A 23,404-nucleotide genomic window follows, 5' to 3' on the forward strand; every position below is an offset into this window, starting at 1 on the left:
GTCCTATCTGACTACTGTGAGCACTTGCTGTTCCAGCCAGATCAGGAGGACAAAGACACATGAAAATGAAAAATAATGGGGCAGGCAAAAGACTGTGGTCTGCACTTTCCCCAGTTTCACAGAGATCTGCTTGATACTTGGTTCAGCCTCTGCTGAAAGTTAAAAGTGGCTTTTCAGTATACTCTATCCTGACTAATTCACCTTAGAGTATGAGACCTTTTTTTTAATCAGCAAAGCATAAGACATAAAAAGGTGAATCCAATTCATAAGTCTGGTCTGTCACTTAATTGAAAAACTCTCTCCAGAATGCCTATTTAAAATCTCAGTAACAGAATTCCATAGTAAATCTAAATGAAGGGTAATATAATTGCTCTCCAGAACATTATCTCCCTCTCTCTGCAATATATTATGTTATTTGCTGAACTTCTATAACTGTTATTAATTGAACCCTGGACCTTTCAATTGTAACAAAAGCCCAACATATTTAGGAGATTGCATTTCGGTGTATTAGGTTGCATTTCCCTGCACAGTGCTGAGGGCACACATTCTTTGAGGGTGCACTAATTTTTCCTTTTTTTCTCTTGCATCTCCATTTTCTTCTTAGGTTTTTGTTTTTGTTTCCATCTTCCCATTGGGAGTTATGGTAAGAAACATCAGAAAATGTTCAATTCCCATTCTGAATCCATCACAATCATCAGTATCTCCCACATTTTCTAAGATAATAAGGAGAGCTCTGTCTGAGCTTTAAATTATTTTCTTATTGAGTATTCACTACATCGCCAAACAGAAATGTCCCACAATGTAGCTTGCTGTAAACTTAACTGTCAGATAAATAAATTTATTTTCTGTGCTGAGAATAGGTCAAAATACATAATGTAAAACCAGCTGTGATTCCAAACTTAATTACTGAAACCAAATCAGTAAAAATAGTGTTCCAAAGTAGTGTGTGATGGCAACTCATCACAGGATTGTATAGGGATAATACTATTAATTACCAATATCAATTTGCTGATGGCATCAAACAAGCCAGCATAAACAGTGTTGAGTCAAAGTAACACTTAAAGTGTAAAGAATATGATAACATACATTCCATTGTATCAAATTTGCCTGTGTTTTAAGAGATATATTTCATGGTATCTTTTCAAAACTACTTAATTAGGTAATCAATGCAAAAGTGCTTTGATTTTATTTCTTAACATGTCCCAAAGAGTATTTTTCTCTTTCAAAGTATACTGGAGGGGTAGAATTAGACTACCCTTAATTTCAGGATTTTTGTTCCTCTTGGTTGTAAGTCATCCTTTACACTGACTTACATATTCAAGTATCTGCATGAGGTGAAAATTCAACATTTTAGCATGACAAAAAGATACTGTTGTGCCAAGATAGTTCTAATGAATGACGTAGAAATCAACTATTTTAAAATGTGAAATAATTATCTTACAGTTTATCATGTGCTCTCAGGAAGGTCATTATCAGCTGTGATTATCAATACCAGTTCATTCTTTTGATTAGAGAGTGAGGGAACAGATGTTTCAGTTTGTATCATTGATGACTCTATTATTCTCGAGCAGGATCTTTCCCCAGGGTAATTCAACCATTCTCCTGAAATGATTCCACTGATAAGACTAGTGATATTCAAATTATCTTGTGCTTCGGCTGGTACTCTTGACGTTATAGGCTTTGATTTCTCTGATAGCAGTTAAGAGCATTGCATGTTTTGAGATTACCAAACTGTATTAGTCATGTAAAAGAGTTTTGTTATTAGTATGAAAAAATATAAATTCAACTTAATCTGATTTCATAAAATAAAATACAATTTAAAATTGATTTTCTAATTAATTTTGTTTCATTTCTTTGCTTTAAAATATTTCCTCTAAACTGCTAATCCTTTTTCACCATTAAATACTCATTAGCTCCTGGCAAGATATCATCCATCCACCCAAAGGCTAGCCCTTTTCCTTAGGAAGTGTTGCAAATACCACAATCTGTTATTAGCTGCAGATCATAGGTCTACCAATAGCTGTTGAGTAAAAGCTGGCATTCATGCAAAATTTGACAGCGTATGCCACAGCTGAGGAATATCCATCACACACTCTATACAGCTCTTTATCATAATCCTCACTTCCCTGCAGATCAATACTAGGACTCAGATGTCCACTTACAAGTAGTATGACACTCCTCCTGGGTAACACTATTTCTAAACTACTATTTCGTAGTGGGGCTATGTCCCACTTCCATTTTTCAAACTTGTCTTTCTCTCCACATAATTTCTTCAAATTACCTACCACAATATCAGTGGTTTTGTATAATCTTTTTCAGCACTCCAGTTAATTGAAAGCATATGCCTTGAGCATAAAATACTTCTGGAAAGATAGAAGACAGAAAGATAAAAAGACAGTCGCTCTTCAGTCTTATCATAGAATGGTTTGGGTTGGAAGGGACCTTAAAGTCCACCTCGTTCCAGTCCCCTGCCATGGACAGGGCTGCCACCCACCAGATCAGGCTGCCCAGGGCCCCATCCAATCTGACCTTGAAAGCCTCCAGGATAGGGAGTCAACGGCTTCTCTGGGCAGCCCATGCCACTGACTCAATCACCCTTGTCTTTCTGCAGAGCCTTCTGTCCATCATGAACACAGCTTGTCTTTCTAATTCTACAGATTTGTTACTATAAAATATTATGATCTTCTGATAAAGTCCTGCCTCCAGGTTTTGACATGTACAATCTGGGTTGTCAGCTGGACCTGAAGTCCATCTACACTCTCTTGTTGAATTGAGGCAAGAATGAGAGACTTCACTTTCAGCGAAGACTTTGCTGTAGCTTTGCAGACTGTGTCCATGGCAGAATGAAATCTGCCCCTTGAAAAAAATGTATCACAATTGAAAAGCACACTTTCATGCTATCTCGTCTGTGATTCACTGACACATTATGCCCAGCTGTTCCTATTCCCTTCATAAGTCCCATATGAGGTGAGTCAGAGCTGCACAAATACCAGGGACTGGAGGAAAAAACTGAAATTGCAAAATACTCTTGAATAGCAGTGGTATAGTCCCCTGCCAAATAGATATCACAGAACATTTTTCTCCTGATGACTAAACAGTAAAAACTGTCTTTAAAAAGTAAAGCCACTTGCCTTCTTGAGATGATGGAGATTCTCACTTGCAGCAAGTATTCCTGCTGGAACCTAATGTGAATGTCCTAGCCAGAAGCACATATTTCTTGTTCAAGCTCAGACTAAGATGCTTTTTCCACAGGCATAGCATCTATAATGACTTGCGACAAACAGATGACCCTACACACTCCTTCTGTTGAGGACAGATGACTTCATTAATGCTATTCAAGTTTCTGATGATTGATAATATGCTGAAAATAAATCTATAGACTAAATTGCAACATCGAGTTTTTTGATAGCATAAAATGGTGGGATATCTTACTAGATGAACCTAATGTAATCTTACATAATGTATGTAGCCAGGATTGCATTTTTTTTTTTTTTCTTATTTAGAGGCATTTCAAGACAGCAGGATATGATTTTATTCTGCAAGTACACTCCTTGAAATACTGTCAAATTTTCTCAAAAGAGTAATTTAGGTAAAAATTTTCACCGTGCTGAAATAGTGTTTTTTTTTGTTTCATCTATCCATAGGAAAAGAGAAAAAAGACTTTTAAAAGTCATCTCTGTATTTTGCTATTCTTGTCTTAAAGACACAACATAATCTCGTTAATATCAGGGTCTACAAGTAGAAAGATTCTGACAGTAAGGAAAAATATGTCAGTAGCAAAGTGCTAAGATAAAACTAAACTGATTTGTTGGCTTAAATTATTTAAAATACAATATTTTATTAGCACATATACTTCAGGAGTACTGCGCTGCGGTGGTTCTGTCCTCTCAACCATAAGTATGGCAGGATGACTGTATCGCTTTAATAACTCTGGGATGAACAAGTCAGAAAGGGCAAAGAAACTCTTCTGCCGATGAGAACCACTCCTGTATTTTAAATTTCAGTGGCCACTTTTATTCATAATTTTCTTCTCATGGTACGAGATAAATCAGGTTGCCAATCTTTCTGATATTTTATGAAGATTAACCAGTTGATGTAGTTACTTCTTTATTTACCTTTAGTAGAGGTTTTAAGGAAGGAAAAGACAAGAAGCAATTAGTTTGCTGCTGTAGACGCAGTTTCAACATTTTTGGTTCTGGTTTGGACACCATAGCACCTCACATGAAAATCTTCTGGATTTAATTCCCCTATTTACATGCAAAATAGATATAATACATATAATCTTACTGTGCAATGTCTTCTTCTCTGTGGGATGTAAGAGTGAAAGCCTAGCTTGTTCCTTTGGCCTAGAAATTTATGCTCTCTCTGAATTTGAACAATACATAAACTTGGAGAGTCATTTTTCATACTGAAGAACTGACATTTCACAACAGCAGGAATGAATTCTTGCTCTTACTCTGGTGAAAACTAAATAGGTGATTGTTCTTAGAAATCTTGGTGTAATATAAGTATATCAAGATCTCTGACTTACAATTCTGCACCGGCCCACTGAGCATAATGGGGTCTTTATCGTCGCATCGCTCTACCACCCAGGATACAAGAATCAAATCTGTTGTAATAATGTTAGTCTTTCTTAGGGAAACAAAAGGTAAGATAATATCTTAGCTGAAATAGCTGGAGAAAGGAGACAAACTTTCACATACACAAGATCTTTACCAAACCTGAAAAAAAAAAAAAAAAAAAAAAAAATTGTGAAAGTTTCCAAGCAAAACAGAGTTTAGATACAGTTACTTTCAGTATAACATAGTTTTATCTGTCAAACAAAAAAGTTGAAAGCAAAAAGCACTTAGCACCTGCTAAGAGAGGTATAAACGCTAGAGGTATATTCTGCTGTCTTCAAGCACTATTTTTCAAATAGATGTCATAAATTTTAGTGCCTCCTTATGTTTTTAAGTTCTTCAGTAAATTTCCCTCAACTTGCAGAAATTACTCAAATATTCTTTTCATAAATCAGTTCGAACTTCTTTTCCTTGAAGAATTCCCACTAATTCAGTCACTGAGTTTGATTCCTTGATCTCCTACCTGCAACAAAACATATTTCTGCCCAGAACTTTTCCTAGTAACTAGAATGTTTTATTTTCTAGTCCTGCCCTTTGTCATAAGAAAGTAAGTCCACTGTTTTCAATAAAGGATTCCAAATCATATTTGAAATTTGTAATCATTAAAATATTGGGTCTTTAATGGGAGAAGTCTTGCTAGAAGGCATTTTAGCCTGCCTGCTAAAGGTGATATCATTATTTGTGGGAAGCATAAATGGATTTTAAGCACAGCTGTTATGTGTGCAAGGAGAATTAATTCAGGCTGGTAATAACAATGAGTCAGAATCAGTGATTTAGGAATTGCATCCCAGTGCTACCTACCAACAAATTTTACATATTCATTGCATTCATACAGAATTATTTCGGTGTTATTTTTACACAGTTTACAATAATACGTGATGTTCACCAATGAATTGAGCTCAATTCCACAGATCTTCTCCTAGTTCCTGATGCGAAAACACTGCATCAAATTATAGACATATATTGAGGTGGTGACCAAAACTAACATGCTATAAGCTTTCAAAAATAGCTACTAAAGTTTTAGTGACTGCTATGTCTTATACTTAAAGGAATTTTAATTATAATGATATTACCATAATTAATACATATTATTTTCAATTAGTCACCAGAGCATATCTATATAGAAATAGATGTATCTGTGGAGCATACTTCCTGTGGAGTGAACTCTTTAATAAGTTTCAAATAAGCCTGTATGTTTGCCAAGGTTGTGCTTCGTCAGGAATTAGTACTTTCAAGGCTTTTGAAGAAAATACAGCTTATCACAGAATTTCAATAGCACATGCCTTGGAAGTATCAGTGTACGATGACATCAGAAACAACAGGGCTTAACTCATAGCCAGCTACTGGTTACTAAAGAAATGAAATCTTGAGACTACGATAGTACTGCACTAAGGGATAACAAAGACAACAAAATGTTTAATACATGGTATAGCAATTGGGCAGACGAAAATGATGGAAAGATCAGCACAATAGAAAGGTGCTATAAGGGAAGGGAAAAAGATTTCTGACCTGTATCAGAAGATTCCAGGTTCGCAGAGAAAAACTCCCCAGAGAGGGATCTTCAGAAAGGGATCTCTTTGACAGGGATCTCTTGGAAAGAGTCCAGCGGAGGGCCACGAAGATGGTGAAGGGCCTGGAGCATCTCTCCTATGAAGAAAGGCTGAGTGAACTGGGTCTGTTCAGCCTTGAGAAAAGAAGACTGAGAGTAGACCTGATCCAGGTCTATAAATATCTACGGTGTGGGGGGCAGAATGGCGAGGCAGGACTCTTTTCAGTGGTGAGTGGAGACAGGACAAGAGGAAACGGCCGGAAACTGCAGCATAGGAAGTTCTGCACAAATATGTGCAAGAACTTCTTTACAGTGAGGGTGACGGAGCACTGGAACAGGCTGCCCAGGGAGATGGTGGAGTCTCCTTCTCTGGAGATGTTCAAGACCTGCCTGGATGCCTACCTGTGCGACCTGGTGTAGGGAACCTGCTTTGGCAGGGGGGTTGGACTCGATGATCTCTGGAGGTCCCTTCCAACCCCTACAATTCTGTGATTCTGTGATTCTGTGAAAGGGATCCTTGTCTAGTGCAGTCAGCACTTAAATGGGGTCTTAGAGAAGTGGAGCCAGGCTCCATCCCTTCCAGTCACACAGGTAAATTGCCTTTATCTGTGCTCCCAGGGCTGACCTGGTCCTTTCCTGAGTGATCAATCAGTGTTTCAGGCTGTGTCTCAACTGTTCCCATACACATGAAAAACATGGCATGTATACTAAAACCCAATGGTAATGCTGAATTTGTAAACCACTGCAAAAAGAATCACACAAGTTCACTAATAAACATATAAAAATAATTGCAAACAAAATTAGAAATGAAGAGGAAGGAATCCTACTTTAAAACACAAACCTTCACAGCACCAGCTGAATGCAGTTACTGAACAGTGGTTCTTGAATTTCCCAAACTAGGAGTTATGTTGCATACACCTAAATTAATGGTGCCCTCAGTTCATCCATACAGACACCATTTGAACTCCTGTTCACCTCTGAACTGTCTTCATATTCTCATTGCTACAGTTGCTGATGGCCTCATAGTCCCATCCCAATACAGACTTGCTGGAAGACTTGTTTGCATAAGCTTTGTCCAGACACAGTTCCTCTCCTGATGGTCCCAAAGAGCACTTGTGTAGGTATAACTTCCCCTTACACAGAAAGCCCTATTTCCATTCAGCCAAAGAATCCTTCTGTCTAACATTACGTAGTTTCTGAGACCTAAGTGAGAAAATCAGAGAGACGGCTCCTTTATCTCTGATGGTTTTTCACTAGTAGAGGCAATCTGGGGAAAACAAATGTTTATAAAATAGTGGTAAATACTTATGAGATGAACTGGAGTCCATGATAAAAATCACATGAAATTAATGAAGAGTATTTCTTGGTATGCCACAGCACATTTTTGTAACATGTCCTGAAATCTTTCAGCCCCATAAATACATAAATCCCCAAACGTCCTTTCTAGGCAATCAATGTCTTTTTACCTCCCTGATGGGTCTGATTCTCTCAGTTCACATAATTTCTTAAATAATCTCTCATCCTAACATAATTCAATAATTTTTGAGTAGAAGATCCTCAGGAAATCTCTTTCTAAGGGAGTAACACTGTAGCTTGTGATTAAATATAACAAATTATTAATGTGTTTCCTTGTTCCTCTTCCTATTACAAACCACCTAAATATAAATATGTATATATATATATTTGTCCTTTATGGTATTCTTTCCCCTTTAAAATAAATGTTAGTCATAAAGCATAAAAGAGCTATAATAGCTGACTTTAAGTGGTGTCCTAAAATCCCTTAGGGGCCATCCAGCATTCGGCAGACTAAAGTAGCAGTTCTTCAAGACTAAAATGACACCTAAATGTGGAAACATTTTAGGGGAAAAACAACCAACCAAACAAACAAACAAAGAAAAGCAAAACTGTTGGATACAATAGTAGACAAACAGGCAACTAAAAGGCAACTCTTGCAGAGCACAGTAGCTATCCAGATATTAATATATGTCTCACATCATTTTTCATACACTCTGAATGGAAGTGCTTGGGATAAGAGGAGGCTGTGTGTGCTCTCTCATCATTTACATGACAGAGAGTTGAATATGGCTATTGCATAATAATCTCTCCACTGTACCTGTTGCTATATAGGAGCTGTGCTAGTGGAAAACAAACAAATCCCACTTAGAATTCACTGCAAATTCATAATATGAGCTTTAAATATAGCATCCTGAAGACACCATGGTACCTGGATATCATGTAGCATCTCTAATATCTTGATATACCTGTATTTGTTGCAGGAACCAGAATCATAAATTCTAGAGAAGAAAATGACAGGATCATTTAACTCCTTCTAGCCAAGCAAAAGGAAAGTACAGTTGAGTGTCCAGTGCATGCAAAGTGAGGGAGTAGAATTTTTGTGAAGTAACTTACAGGAGAACAAAATATAACTATTTTTCATGTAACTTAGCCTAACTCAACTGGGAATGGAAAAGCTGAAGGAAAGGAAACTGTAAAAGCACAAGCTGCATTTTATCAAAAGCTACAGTGTGATCTGCTTTAAGAGAATTCTCTTGAGATTGGTCCAAAGCATTCAAGTGCAAGAATTAATATACTCTACTCTTTCAGAAATAATTTGAGGCACCAGGCAAGTTGGAAGAGATAGAAAATACCTTAAGTAAACTTAAGTTAAATATCCCTTGTCAGAATATTGTGTTTTATGAGCCAAGAAACTCCTTTAGGGCTGTTTAATACTTGTTACAATTGCTAATTGTCTCCCACATTATCCCAACACTTAAACCATCTCCGTTATTCATAAAAGGAAAAAAAAAAAAAAAAGCCACAAACCAAGCTGGTTTGCTAAAATACATCAAGTAAAATGATTTTTAAGATCTGATACACAGTAGAGGGAATTTTATTCTCAAAAGCACTTCTGGGACACCTAGTATCTTGCTACCAGAACAAATGTTCTCAATTAGTTGTAGAGAACTAGCATGGGACTTGCTGGGAATTAGTATTGGCTTGAATCATTTCTAGGCACAATTTTTTCCTTCTGGGCAAACTTCATTTCTATAGAAAAACAGATTCTGAATGATCTGAATCCTCTAGTTTCCTAAGTGTACATTCTTTTTACCATCTTGGTAGGTTAACCCATGCTCTCCAGGATCCTCATTTTTCTTCTTTTGCAGAAGGATGGGACACATTCATGGGCATCCCATCTTGCATGGCCTGATCTCAGTTTGCTAGTTTATATGGGTAAAGAAGAAAGAGGATACAGGAAACAGCTCGACTACTCACAGATCCTAAGGAACGGAGAAAAAAATGTTACCCATTTGCTTGGGACTGCTTCATCCATATTCTCCCTTTTTTGGCTTACATGGCTGTTGGGAGCTGCCTGCCACTACCATCAGGCACCATACAGAAGCAGTCACTCCCTGCCCCGGGTGCCATACAGGAACTGGGAATCACCCTGTTTTGTGCACCTGTCTGCAGCTCTAGCTCTGTCTCATCTCCACTCCACTGCAGGGCAACAGGGAGAATTTCTCAGGTGACTTGGGAAAGGCTTTCCATGCACTAAAATCCTTTGCATCCTCATATTTTCAGACTGACTACAGAAGATGTTATGCAGCTGAGGTTTGCCTGATATTGACTTCTCAGCCATGCATGCAGAAATTTCTGAAAATAAACTATTTCTTCCTTAGAATTCTGTGCCTGAGAAGAGGTGCATAGCATTTGATTTCCCCTGGGTTTTAGAAGAAACAGGGATCTCAGAAACAGCCTTGTAAGATCCCGCCCTTTTAGAAAAGGAAATGTGATGTTAAGTACTGACGCTAAGGAAAAAAATCCTATCACAACAGCTAATAAAGAATTCACCAGAATGCAACACGTTGGGAAAACAATCAAAATCCAAACTAAAATGAATCCCCAAACAAACAAAATTTAAGCAAATTAATTTTGGAAAAGCTTGAAGTTGGAAAAGATTGGAAAAGCTCTGGAAAAGACTGATGATAAGGAAGATTTTTTTTCACAAAGCTAAGGGAAAATATCATAAGGATGAAATATGCTAAGAATAGAAAAAATATCCCTCATGCAAACGGTATTTAAACAAACAAATTTTGGAGAAAGCTATTCCCCTTCAATTGCTCTAGAAGTTTTCTTCAAGAAAGTCTATGTTCAATAGTATTCTTTTTTCTGATCTTCTGCTGAAAGAAGAGAAGGGAAGGGAAGAGAAGCAGGAAACAGAAATATTTTTTTTCTCTTGATAAAACCCTCCTTGCCTTCTACATATATTACAAAGAGCTGAACCACAATAACAACTGCCTTTATCCTGCACAGGTCACCTTGAGAGGTGCGGTCTAACCCTGAATTTATTTATAGTGACTATCAAATATAACTATGAAAGGGAGATATAGTACTGAAGAATGAATATGAAATACATTTTACTTGAAGCAGTACAATATTACATAACCTCCCTTTTTTATATAGCCTCTTATAACCTGATAGAAGGCTGTAAGAGCAAAAAGGAAGGCACTCTGTGCAGAGGAAGGTTCATTAGAAGTTGAGTGAAATTTGAGCTCTCTGTTAAGTACAATGTCCCATTCAGTCCAGCCCCTTCCTCTGAAACATCTATGTCATGCGTTCCAAATTAACGACACACCTGAGTACTAACCTTTTTTGGAAGAAAAATATATAGGAGAAGAAAGAACATTTCACAAAATCAGAAAATTTTTTCATTATTGTGTGAATTAAAAAATAAAAATTAGAAAAGAGTATTTCTTCTTTCTCGCATGTGCCTGTACTGCTAGGAAATTTGCCAGAGCAAGACTTGGCTGAGGTGTGTTTTAAGAGGTTAATCATTCTTATCAGCTGCCTCTATCCCAGCTGTCACTGTTCTCCCATCTCTAACAAAGCACCTATAGAACCTATTGTAAGCACCACAAGCTATATGCTTTGTCAGCTGCCATAAGAGAAGGTAAGGAAAGTTAGAAGCTTCACTTGGAACACAATCTGATCCTTTCCTCCATGGCATCTTAAGGTCTAGGCCATGCACTTCTAGATAGCAGGAAGAGTGGATCTGTTCAGGGTAGTACATAGGCCCAGCCTCCAGCTGTCCCTTTACTGAAAGTGAGCACCATTACTCTCCTAGGGGAGAGAAGGAATCAAAGATCCAATGACTCAGAGGTTTCAACAGGACGCAAGTCCATCAAAGCAATTTTCCAAACACTTGGATACTTATTTTAAATTATTCAAAAATGATGTAGATACTGACATCCATATTCTGCTGCATTGGATGTGAGATGTCTATGAGAAACTCCTAATTATCAGACTAATGACAACTGCCTAGAATGTGTCTATGATTCAGAATGAGGGAAATATACCATGAAATGAAAAAAACAATTTTCATCCCACATTAAATTTACTGAAATTCAGGAGCCTGCTAAATACTTTTATGCTTTAAAGAGTTTTATACAATTGCATGTGCTGGGAGGATGCAAAAGTTACAGTCTCTTATTTTTGTAAATACCAGTGATTATCACTTTTGAAATAATCCTTAAAGCATCAGTGATTTCTGTTACAGCAGACTTTTCTCACTTACTTTTGTTATAGATGCATCCCACAAATGACAAACATTATTTTCATGCTTACAGATCAGATGTGATTTGTGAAAAGCCAATTTTTAACCCTAATTTAGCGATGTACTGAAATAGTCATATTTCTGGCTTAGGAAGAAAATATCTGTTGTGCTTTTTACTGACTTACTTGTGAAAACCACTGTATCAATATATCACTTTACTTCACCTACTCAGATTTTGTGAAGTGCAAAAGAACATAAAAACACTGAGTTATTTGAAGACACATCAGTCTGGGAGACAGGGTGAGAAATAAGATCTTCTAGAAATTTTAGTTTAAAATCCAGTCTAAATAAACATCCAAATAACATATTGCATTTCTAAGCAATTTGTAACTTGCTGTGAAAGTAGTGTGAGTCATATTCTGAAGTATTCTTCTTGGATAATTCTCCTTCTCAATATATTTCCCTATAGAAGTAATTATTTTCTTAGCTTCTCTGTATGTTTTTCCTTTTAATTCCCTACAGTACTGTACAGTACAATAAATGCGAATTTCAGAGTTTTCCTGTTTCACCTTTTTTTTTCTTTGTAGGCACTTAACTGAAATACCAAATGGGATTCAATATTATTTTTTACCTTCAACACTACATTTTATTTTAAAACCTTTTATGTAAAATTACTAAATATGAACAATAATGGCTCCTGAACACTAGATAAGGCTTTCAGGTTCCACTGTTAGCATCGTTCCTTGATTAAGTAGATAGAACACAAATCTTGGTAAAATTCTTATGAAAAAATTCACTGTCTTTCCTGCAACAAAACTGCACTATGGACCACTGTAGAGGGCGGAGAGTGGCTTCAAACTTGCTGCATATCATCTGCACAGTGAAGTGATTCTTAATGTTTAGATATCTTCCGGTTTGGGTCTGTTGCCTCTTTTTCCTGTCCTTGGGCACCTCTGCAAAGAGTCTGGCTCTATCCTCTTTCCACCCTCTCTTCAAGTATTTTTACACAGTGAAGAGATTCTTCTGAGCCTCCTCCAGGATTAGCAGGTGCAGCTCTCAGTCTCTCCTCACAGGAGAGATGCTCCAGTTGCTTCTTGTCCATCTTTGGGTCCCTTTTTAGTTATTCAACACTGAGAAAAATTAATTCTGATGCAGGAGGCTTATGAATATTCTGAACAGCAGTATTCATTGTTATATTGCAACACATACCATAGGATGTGAAAAAAAATTATTGTTACTGGAAAGTGTAATTGAATGGAAGGTAATAATATGCAATTTGTACTCGAGCAGGTGTAAGGGATTCAAGTATAATTACTACCATGAGAATTCAAATGCCAACATTCATAAAAAATAAATGTCAGAAACAATTCTCTGAACAACAGAAAGATCAGGGTATTCAGCAGGAGTCAGGTGAAATCAATGGTTTTGAAACTTTCTGTCACAACCTAAACACATTGCTGAAATTAACAAAATATTACAGCTTATTTTCATTAGGTTATGATTTTTTCTCTAGGAATGATGATTACCATCTCATCAATACTTCAATAATTAAAATAATAATGATATGTACATAATACTCACCGGACTTGAAGGTTGACGTGTTATCATTGGTATAACTTGGCAACAAAGCAACAACTTTTCAGGCATAAATACTTAGACCATAGCAATCACTGAAATGTGTGAGCATTGAGAAAGGGAATCATTTCAAGTAGACATTTATGACATTGCGAAGAGATCACAATAAATGGAAATAATTTGATCTGATCATTAATGCTCTGCAACACACACAAAAAAATTTATAAACATTCATTGTGAATTTGGAGAATGAATAACAATAATGAATTTGGAGAACAAGATCATGACATGGAGTCAGCTGTAAGACTGTAATATAAAAGATCTATTCCAAGTTACAAGTGGAGTAAGAGATCTAGACACATAATGAAAAAGAAACTGCTGACAACCTAGAGCATGTCATGAAAAGCTTCCTCACACACTGACTTTTCTGCATTGGACAAAAGAATGCTCTATATCACCACAAAAACACAGTGCAGACGCAGTTTTAGTCAGTGTCCCACCATGGGGAATGGTCCTTATCAAAGTGTTTGTTTTATTGGTAAGATCTATTGCTTTTGTAGCAACTTTTAAATAAGTTCTTCCTTTATCTTACAATCTGCACTTTTTAGTTGTTTGGTTCATTATATTGTTGCAATGCATAATTTCTTTTTTTTTTCTTCTTCTTTTATAATTTCCTCCTTCTCATCTCCTAAGCACCATAGAGAGTGAAAAGCATGAATTTATAGCCTAGCAGAGGAAACAAAATTCTTCCTTACCCAAATTACTTAAATTATCCTAATTGGAGCACCAATTAAATGATTAACTGATTAGTCCACAGCACACTAAAATGATACTTCTCACAAGTGATCCATTGAGTCAGACTGTCTGCAGATACAATGGCTGCTGTCACTTTCAAGCTCTACTTACAGCTCAGAGATTTTCTTTAGAACTATTAGGAATTCCAACTATTGTTCTAAGGAAAATTTGAACATCAGCACATTAGGTAAGAAAAAATGAGAAACAGGGTCACCTACTGCGTTGACTGTCATGTGAATGCAAGACATCCAGGTAATATTTCCTAAATTCTTTTAATGGAGGAGAAATTTTCTACAGAATTAGGAAAAAAAAAAAAATCCTAGCCACCCCAGTGATATTGTTCTGCTGCATGGCCCTAATGCTGGAAAAGTTGCAGTCCTTGATGCAGCTTTTGAATGAGTAACGTCCCACCCACACTGTCCTAGGATCTGGGCAAATCTGGGAGAGAGAATTTCCTCATCTCTGTATGGGTTATGGTAATAGAGAGCAGACTGCTTTTCTGGCTACCTACTGACAGACTCTAGAAGCGTACTGGTGAATATGAGGAAAACTTGGGTCAATAAAGAAACTGCTGACAGACAGAAGAGGTGCCTCCTGTGAAAACTATTATCTGCGTTTAAAATACTTGTCAAAAGGCTAAACTACAGACAAAAGAATTCGCTAGTAATGTGGTGGGGGTCAACCGCTGGAGACAAAGGGAACTTCACAACATACAGGAATCAAGCAAGGATTTGATTCAAGAATTCCAACTGCAATAGAGCAAGGAAAGCTGGAAGATATGGGTACTAAGCCCTTACCTCAACTTTGGTTGCTCATTTTCCTTGCTTCATTTTGGACAATGCTTGCCTTCTATTGTAGCTCAACTGGCCAAATCAAAGAGCTAATCCAGCCTAAATAAATATATAAATAAATAAAATCAGTATTTATTTTCACAAATTGATTTTAGGCCAGATCACTTCCTAACTCACCACCAGTTTATCACCAGGCATTATAATGCATAGCTTATAAGTGAGGTGAGGCAAAGGCAAAGTTTCTGCCGTTCTCTTGGTTTGGTATCATCTTGTATATAACATGAAAGCACAGCCTGAGAGGGATACATGTCAGCCTAGATTTGTAATTGTACTAATATTTTAACATTATGTAATATTATATCAAGCCAGATTAGGAAACTTTCTTAATGATATAACTATTTGGTTCAATCAGCATTAGTTGTTCTACTCTAGATTTTTGTAAATGTGAACCAAGCAACAGGTTTACACATTCACAAGTTATAATACAAATATACTTTACATTAAGCAACGTCTTTGGCCTGTTTCTTAAGCAGAGTTTCTCTAATAATGCATGGTGAATTAAAATAAAGTATAACTTATAATTTTTTGGGGTGCACCAGGTTTTTGGTTGTTGCAATTCGTTTTGTCATGACATTGTACTCATGACATGCATAAAAGTGTAAACTTGAGTAACAAAATTTAAGCTGCATCATATTTATAAAATATGAGTATTGCTTTGATAAAATACACATGGATCAATACTGAATTACAGTGTGGCAAAGTACATTAAATTCTTGTTTTTCTGCCAATTGACATTATATACGTTTGCTTTCAATGGGATGTGTGATCCGAAAGCAGGCACTAACCAAAGAGATGTGAAAGACTTGTAATTTGATCAGGTTTAGCAAAATGGAAAGGTGCATGTTAGCTCAAGCTGTACTGAATCCTTTCCCTTCATTCACAGTCAGCACTCCCTTCATGTCAGGTTCCTCACGTCCTAAAGGAGAAAGTAAATCACTCTCTGGAGTGTAACAATCTATGTTTATTCCCTTACACGAATATATTTCCTCTGATGTGTACAGCAATGTTATTCAGTGCTTTAGAATTCAAAGATGGGAATTTATGCATTTGTATATAGTCAATACACCTTCCTACTTTTAACTGTGTGGTGTTTTTTATTTTCTAAATTTAGTTTTAATTTAGTTTGTTCATTTGTTTTGTTTATTTTAATCAATGCTATTTTTAGCTTACCATTTATATGTGACAATATATAAATATATTTATTCATTTATTTATTATGATAAAATTTCTAACAAGAAAATCCTGATTGTTTCAGATTGGCTAGGTCACTCAGAGGGTGACAGAAAGCAAGACGAGTCACATGCTGCCTCAGACTTAGTTGTAAGGCTTGATATATCCTCAGGAATATAGTGAATTAAGCTCTCAGTGTGGCTTTTAAAAAGGCAGGTATTCCTTTCTTTTTGCAATAGATTTATATTCAAGTCAATCTCCTTCCTGAGTTATCACTGTGACTTCCAGCTTATTCATTCTTTCATTATATAATTGTGTTTGTAGTGGGATCTGAAGAAAACCTGCTTGCAATTCCTACAGATTTTGAAAGTGAAGAAGGGAAGAACATATACATTTGCAGCCATGTGTTATGCGGAAAACCATTGTTGGTCCCAATATTCACCACAGAAAACAGCCTTCAGTGGAGATGCATGATCTGCGAGGCTGAAGCTATTTCCTCTGGCCAGGAGAAGAGATCTGCAGAGCTGGAAATCACTCATTTTGTGGACTTGTATAGCTCAAATTTAACACAGAATTTGCAGTTGGCAAATTCCAAGGCAGAAAGCTGGGAAAGTTAAAAATGCACTGAGAAGAGGAAATAAGACTGAACCTAGAGCTTGTTTAATTTTGTGCCATAAGAGACAAAGTGATTTGGTTGGCTCTTTCAAAAGATAATTAAAGCTTACAAATTCAGCTTTCTTTCTAGCATTATCTTTGGCAGTTTTTGCACAGACTGAAGGTGAACGGAACTTCTGAAATTGACCTGTTTCAACTCTCCTTCTCCGTACAGGCACAGCCAGCACAGGCTGCTCACAGTCATGCCCAATCGAGTTCCCAGTGTTTCTGAGGAGATATTCATAACCTCTCAGGGCAGCATGTGCCAGTCGCTGCTTAGTCACTCATAAAGTAAAACAGGGATTTTCTATGTATAAGCAGAATAATCTGTATTTCAATTTCTTCCACTAGCCCTTTCACTGGATATCACTGAGAACAATCTAGCTTGATCTACTGTGCTTCCTCCCATCAGATGCCTATCTACTTTTATAAGGTACCCCCTGCACCTTTTCCATGCGTATCTGTTCCAGTTTTACTGACCTCTCAGATTTCAGAATTCCTAGATCTTCAACATGTTGAGATTCCCCTTAAACATCAACACAGTCCTCAGGTGTATCAGCCACTCCCTCTGGTTCTGTATTGTCTAAGAATTTATTGAGGGCACTCTGTCCCTTCAAAGATGTCATTTTTCAAGACTGTATACAGTATTGGCCTCAGTATCAACCCCTAGTGATTTGCCTCCAACTGGACATGGAGCTACTGATCACAGCTCTCTGAGCCCAGCAGTTCAGTCAGCTTTCAGTCCACCTGGCCCGTAATTCACCAGTTTGTCTATGATGATGCTTTAGGAGACAGTGTCAAGAGACTTAATGAAACCAAAATAAGCAAGTCCAGCAGTACATCTTCCCTCTCTGGCCACTCCATCACCTGTTTGAGGAAGTTCTCATCAAGGCATTACAGAAACCTCCTGCTTTGCTTCGTTTTTTTCTCACTATTTTGTTTTAAGGTATCTCTTGATGAGAAGCATGAAATATGCTCACCTTTGGTAAATGGCAGCTTGACAGGATGTGTTTGGACTTTGATATTCCCAGTATCACCTGGCCACTGGCTCATCCCTAGGCACTTGTTTTAGTGTATTGATTCTGTCAGAACTTATTTTTAAAAAACAGAAACATTGCTGTGCACAGCCCACAGTCGGTTAAAGCAGTTGAACTTTAACTGTAATGCAGTATGAAGCACAGTTTTACTTCAAACTCTTGTTTAAAATCACTGTCATTACTGCAAACAATAGACTGGTGTGAGGTGGCTGTAATAGAAAGGAAGAAGAGAAAGGGATCTTGAAGGAAAGAGCGTTTCATTAAAAACATTGAACAGCAACATGCAAGGACAAACTGAGGAGAATTTCATTGCCAGTTCTGACTGTCTTGAAATATTAACAATGAATATTGGAGAGCAGCACTTAAACAAGTTGTTCAGCACAAACCAGTTATCTTCAAACTCAGACATATATTTTCATTTGCCACGGAGGTACTATATTAAAAATATATATATACTTATATGCTAGTTATTGGAAAGTAGAAAAGACATCAAATTCCTTCCTCTTAGTGATTTATACAGTCTCAAAATATCTGCAAGAAAATTTAAGGCAGAGTTGCTTTCAGTATTTAAAATGCTATGGATATTCATCCGTCACTTTCACTATTGCTCCTATCCACTACAAATAAAAAGGACAACTCTTCAAAATATTTTAAACACTGTATCTAGTTAAACACTTCTCCCACATGATTTGCAGTCTGCAAACCTTCTCAGGCTCCTTGTTTACTTTTTATATGTACATAAGCCATACTGTTTAAAAAATCCTTACTCATCAGAATCTGAGTTTTGGTATAAAAATTTTCTGAAAAAATTATAACCTGTGTAATAGACAGCTTTCTTCATGACTATTTATCTCTCAGCATTTAATCCGAACATTAAAATACTCTTTTATTTCTATAAAATGTTCAGGGAATAAAAAAATCTAACTAAAGAAAAACACCTTCCAGTGGAACAACAGCTATTTTGGGCAGCTGCTAATAAGAAAGTATTACAAGTATATTTTACCCTCCAAGCATATTTTGTCTCCATACATTTTTGCAACCACAAAGAAGGAAATGTACGAATAGACAAGCAGAACCAAACATATCCTCACCAATAACTTCATCCTTATTTTTATCTCGGCATTAGGATGTTGCCTTGCTTTATGTTATGGTATCGTCTCTGCAGGGGAACAAATGAAGAGGAAGTCAAATTCATCCTGTGGCTCCAGGAGGTGTTATCTGTAATGTCCTAATAAATCAGTAAATCTCTTAATAAGAAAATGCCATGAATAGATACATAAGAAATGCACTAGTCATGCAACTGAGATTGGTCCCTTTCTTTGCAGACACAAAGGGCTTTACAGATCTATGGAAAAGCAGGGAGCAGGGCAGAAATGGCAGAGAGAGTCATCTACCAGTTGTTTTATCGGCTTTTTTTTGGCTTCACCCTATTGTGAATCTGATGTTTCCTGGGATCAGCAAAACTCTCAGCACGACTCCAGTTTTGGAGCACTGGAAGAAATACCAGCCTAAGAAGTGAACAGGTATTAGCCTCACACATTGCCCTGTGTATTGCCTAATATATGTTGTGTGTGTCCTGCTCACAGACTTTTCCTTGAAATTTGTTTTTGGCAGTGTTGAGCAAGGACTGAAACTCACTGAGATCATAAAGGCTATTCTCAGGAAGTTTAGGAAACCAGACAGCAGTTGTGGTGTTATCCAGACATCAGAACACATGGATGGAAGGAAGAAAAGAATAACAAACTCAGTTTATCAGCAAAATTGAGTAAGTATAAGAATATAGTGAACTAATATACCATTTAGGAGTGAGAACATACTGGAGTCACTAGCTGACCCAGCAGAGAAATGCCTGCCCTCCCGCAAGCATCTGGTGATTTTATTGGCCATGCCCATGACTGAGTGGTACTCTACGTGGAGAAGTAACCCCTGTGAATGGCTGTTATGTGGCTGAGAAATGATGGAGAATTATATATTGTCTCTCCACAATCTTGCACTTCTACTTCAATCTCTAAAAAAGGTTCTTTGCAACCTATGCAAAGTGCAGCACCAAACTAACCAACCAACATGATGAAAGGAACCCACTCCAGAAACAAACAAAACCACTTTTGATCAATCCCAAAGCAATCTAGCAGAGAGCTAGTCCATTAACAAAAAGGCAATGCCCTCACTCAGCATGCACCTATCAACAGATAGAGTATGCATCCCAGTGCAAATACAGTTAAAGACATGCTACAAATAATATTTTGATCTGAAAGACCAGTTACTTTTATCGACATTTGTTTACTCTTCACATTTTGTTTCTCCTTTCAAATCAAGCAGACTGAGAAGACAGTTAGAAGTAGACTATATTCCCTGACAGACACCTACAATTGAATGATTGCATATGCTTGTTGGTAAATTTCCCACTCACCAGCCACCATGTGGTATCTTTTTATTTTCCACGGGCTGTATTAGGAATGCAGTCTCCATAATCAAGTACCTACATGCATTTGAAATTAAAAAAAATAGTTATAACCTCTACCTCATGAATGGAAGTCAGAGCATAAAAGAGAGATTTTTCCTCACCTGATATAATGAGCATTTCTTAGCACCTTAGTACATGAAAAGCGACCGTCCTAAAGCAAGTGTAAAATCATCTAGTGTGACTATGCAGGAATATGTGGTAGGAAGTCTCTTCCACTCAATCACTTTGATTGACCATCCATCAGACACACACGGAGGGTACTGTACTAAGTCACAATGCAATGTATGGCTATAGCTTGGACTATATACATATAGACACTTGTCTCAGAAGTCCAAAGTGATTGAATGAGTGGCAACTCATTCAAATTGCAACCTGGGAAATAAAAAAATAATAATAAAAAGAATAAATGTGGTTTTTTTCAGTTTGTCTGTTTGTTTGTTTTTTGTTGATATGAGAGCAGAGACAGAGGAACATAGACCCAGAGATGTTGTGGGATCTCTATCCTTGGAGATACTCAACAAACGAATGAATGAGGTCTCATAAAACTTTATATGGAGTAGCTGCATTTCCTGCAGGAAATTTTACAGGATAACCTGCAGAGATTCTTTCCAGTGTAAGATACTAAAACTACTGCATTTATGTATTTTCAGTGTAAATTGCTCACACACTGATCTAGCATTCCCAGGTATTCCATGAGATCACTGCATAACTCCAGCCCTGATACAGGAGAGTCCCCCGTCCCTGCTTATCAGCCAAGTCACTTCCATCTTCCATGAAGACCATTTATGCGCCTGTCATCTGATACTGCAGCTGTTCAGGAAAAGTATTCAGACTATCCTGAAATACTTACCCATTTTACTGAAAGACTTGGAATGCAGAAGATTTAAAAACATAGCAGAACACCCTGCTGTCACAGAAGATCTTAAAATATGGAACAAGATAACTGCACATATCTTTTAATTTTCTACGTATATACTATTTATATTCATGAACATATAAATATAGTCTATATTGAGCTATGCGTATACAGCTTTTTAAAAAAGAATAAAAAGGAAGGTATAGATTTTGAGTGAAACATATATGGCAATCTCCCATTAGAGCAGAGCAACAGGCTACTATTAGCCTGTGGTAGCTGACAAACTAAGCTGTTTCCTGGTAAGCTTGATTACCCCCTATCCAGTCCCATTGATGAACTAAGTTCTGTGTAAGGAGGTTTCTTACATTCCTCGTCAACTGGTATTCATTGTGTACCCTACAGCATTAGATCTTATAAGGTTTTGAAATCATGAAACATTGTTACGTGTAATGTGAATACATGAGGACATTCTCATTTTATAAATAGAAAAGCCTGTTAAATGCTAATGAAGCCAAGGAGCTTTTTACTTCCAAACTACTGTTTTCTTTCCCTGGGAAATTTTATCTGTAATAAAAAAGCGCCTTTGCAGAGGCTGTAATGGGTTGTTTAAAAGCAAACAAAAAAAAAAAAAACACACAAGAAAACCCCCATACAAATCCTGAGAGAAAAGCCATGAGAAGAATTAAATGTTTGTGCCATCAAGGCATTAAAAACAAAAATACAAAGTGTGCTATATTTAAATTAACTTTAATAGGAAGTACAAAAAGATAATGTTAAGCAATATTTTGCATGTGATTAATAAATATTCTTCAATAGCAAGCAAAGTGACACATTCAAACATAAATCCAGTTATTTCTTTTACATTTTAGAAAAGTAACAAGTTTTTCCAGTTAAAACAAGGTCACAAATTACAGAATATTATCATCGTCTTTAATTATTTGTAACTATGAAATCTACTAAATAAGTGATCTTTCACCCAGAAGTTTTTATATGACATTGATGTTCAAGGTTAAGAATACTTACATTTATCATGCAGTTTCTTATTTGTATATTTGGTGTTCAGTTTTCTTTAGAATTATTGGCTCCATTCTTCCTTTTTCTGTTATCTCTTGTTAATACACTGGAAACACGTATTTTCATACTCCCATACATTTTCACATCTAAGTGACTCACTAAAATAAATTTGTTATTCAATATATAAACGTTTTTCTGACCACAGTCCAGCTGAGAAATTGTTAACGTCTGAATCAGACTCCACAATATTTTTATCATTTTTCTTTAATCAAGATTTATTCTAATTACTTTCATTAAAATTAAAGTGCTTTTAAAGTTCTCCTAGTAAAGTGACTATGCTGGAAGGTAGAGGGTGAAGGAATGCTTATGAACTCATTTTTTAACAGTTTATAGAGATGGTGAATATTGTATGTGTGTATTCGAATAGATGTAAAGTACAAGATTGCATTCCATGCTAATGCTAAGCTATATTAGCCTATAAACTGATAAATTCAGCAAAAAATGAATACCTACTAAAGAATATCAAAAGCAGTTGATCAAAGCTATCTCTTGTTCCATACTCTCCATCCCCAACAGAATAAATAGATGGATGAAACACTAGAAAAGAAATACACTTCAACTTGTTGAATCTTACCTGTTTGTGCATCAGATGAATGCAAGTACTCAGAGCAATCATTAAACATCTTGAATGCATAAACACATGCTCCAGGCAACTTGATCAAGTGAAGAATTCTTATATAAGGATTTTAAATTTGAAAACAGAATATAACTTTCAAATAATACAACAATATAAATATATTCATATATATTTATGTAGACACCAACACTAGAGGAAGAAAGTACATAATCTTGCATATTTTAAAACATCCTCCAGATTCATTTTTGAGAGTGTTAGCACTCACTTCTAACTCACAGCACTTTCAAAATACTCTTAAAAGGCATTAAAATGTGCCATGGCTAAAACTGACATCAATTCTCATATTTTAGTATGGTTGGTTCCTCTAAAATTTTTCTTGGGTTAAAGAACTCTCTATCCAAACAAGGGCCCAAGTGTACTCCAAGGCGTATTGGCCTTCTGGAAAAACAACTTAGCGACTGCAGTGATATAAAGGAATATGCTTGAAATCCTAATCAGTTTCCTTTAAATTCAGCCCAAGTTTTGCCCTGATCTCATTCAAAGAGATCAAGCCCTCAAAGCTTAGCCTCCCCCAGTAAGACCTGATTAGGTCTTACTGAGTACAAGAATTCACCTAGAGAGATGTAAATCTA

This window comes from Tympanuchus pallidicinctus, unplaced genomic scaffold, assembly GCF_026119805.1.
Source record: "Tympanuchus pallidicinctus isolate F22 unplaced genomic scaffold, pur_lepc_1.0 scaffold2, whole genome shotgun sequence".
Taxonomy (NCBI): Eukaryota; Metazoa; Chordata; class Aves; order Galliformes; family Phasianidae; genus Tympanuchus; species Tympanuchus pallidicinctus.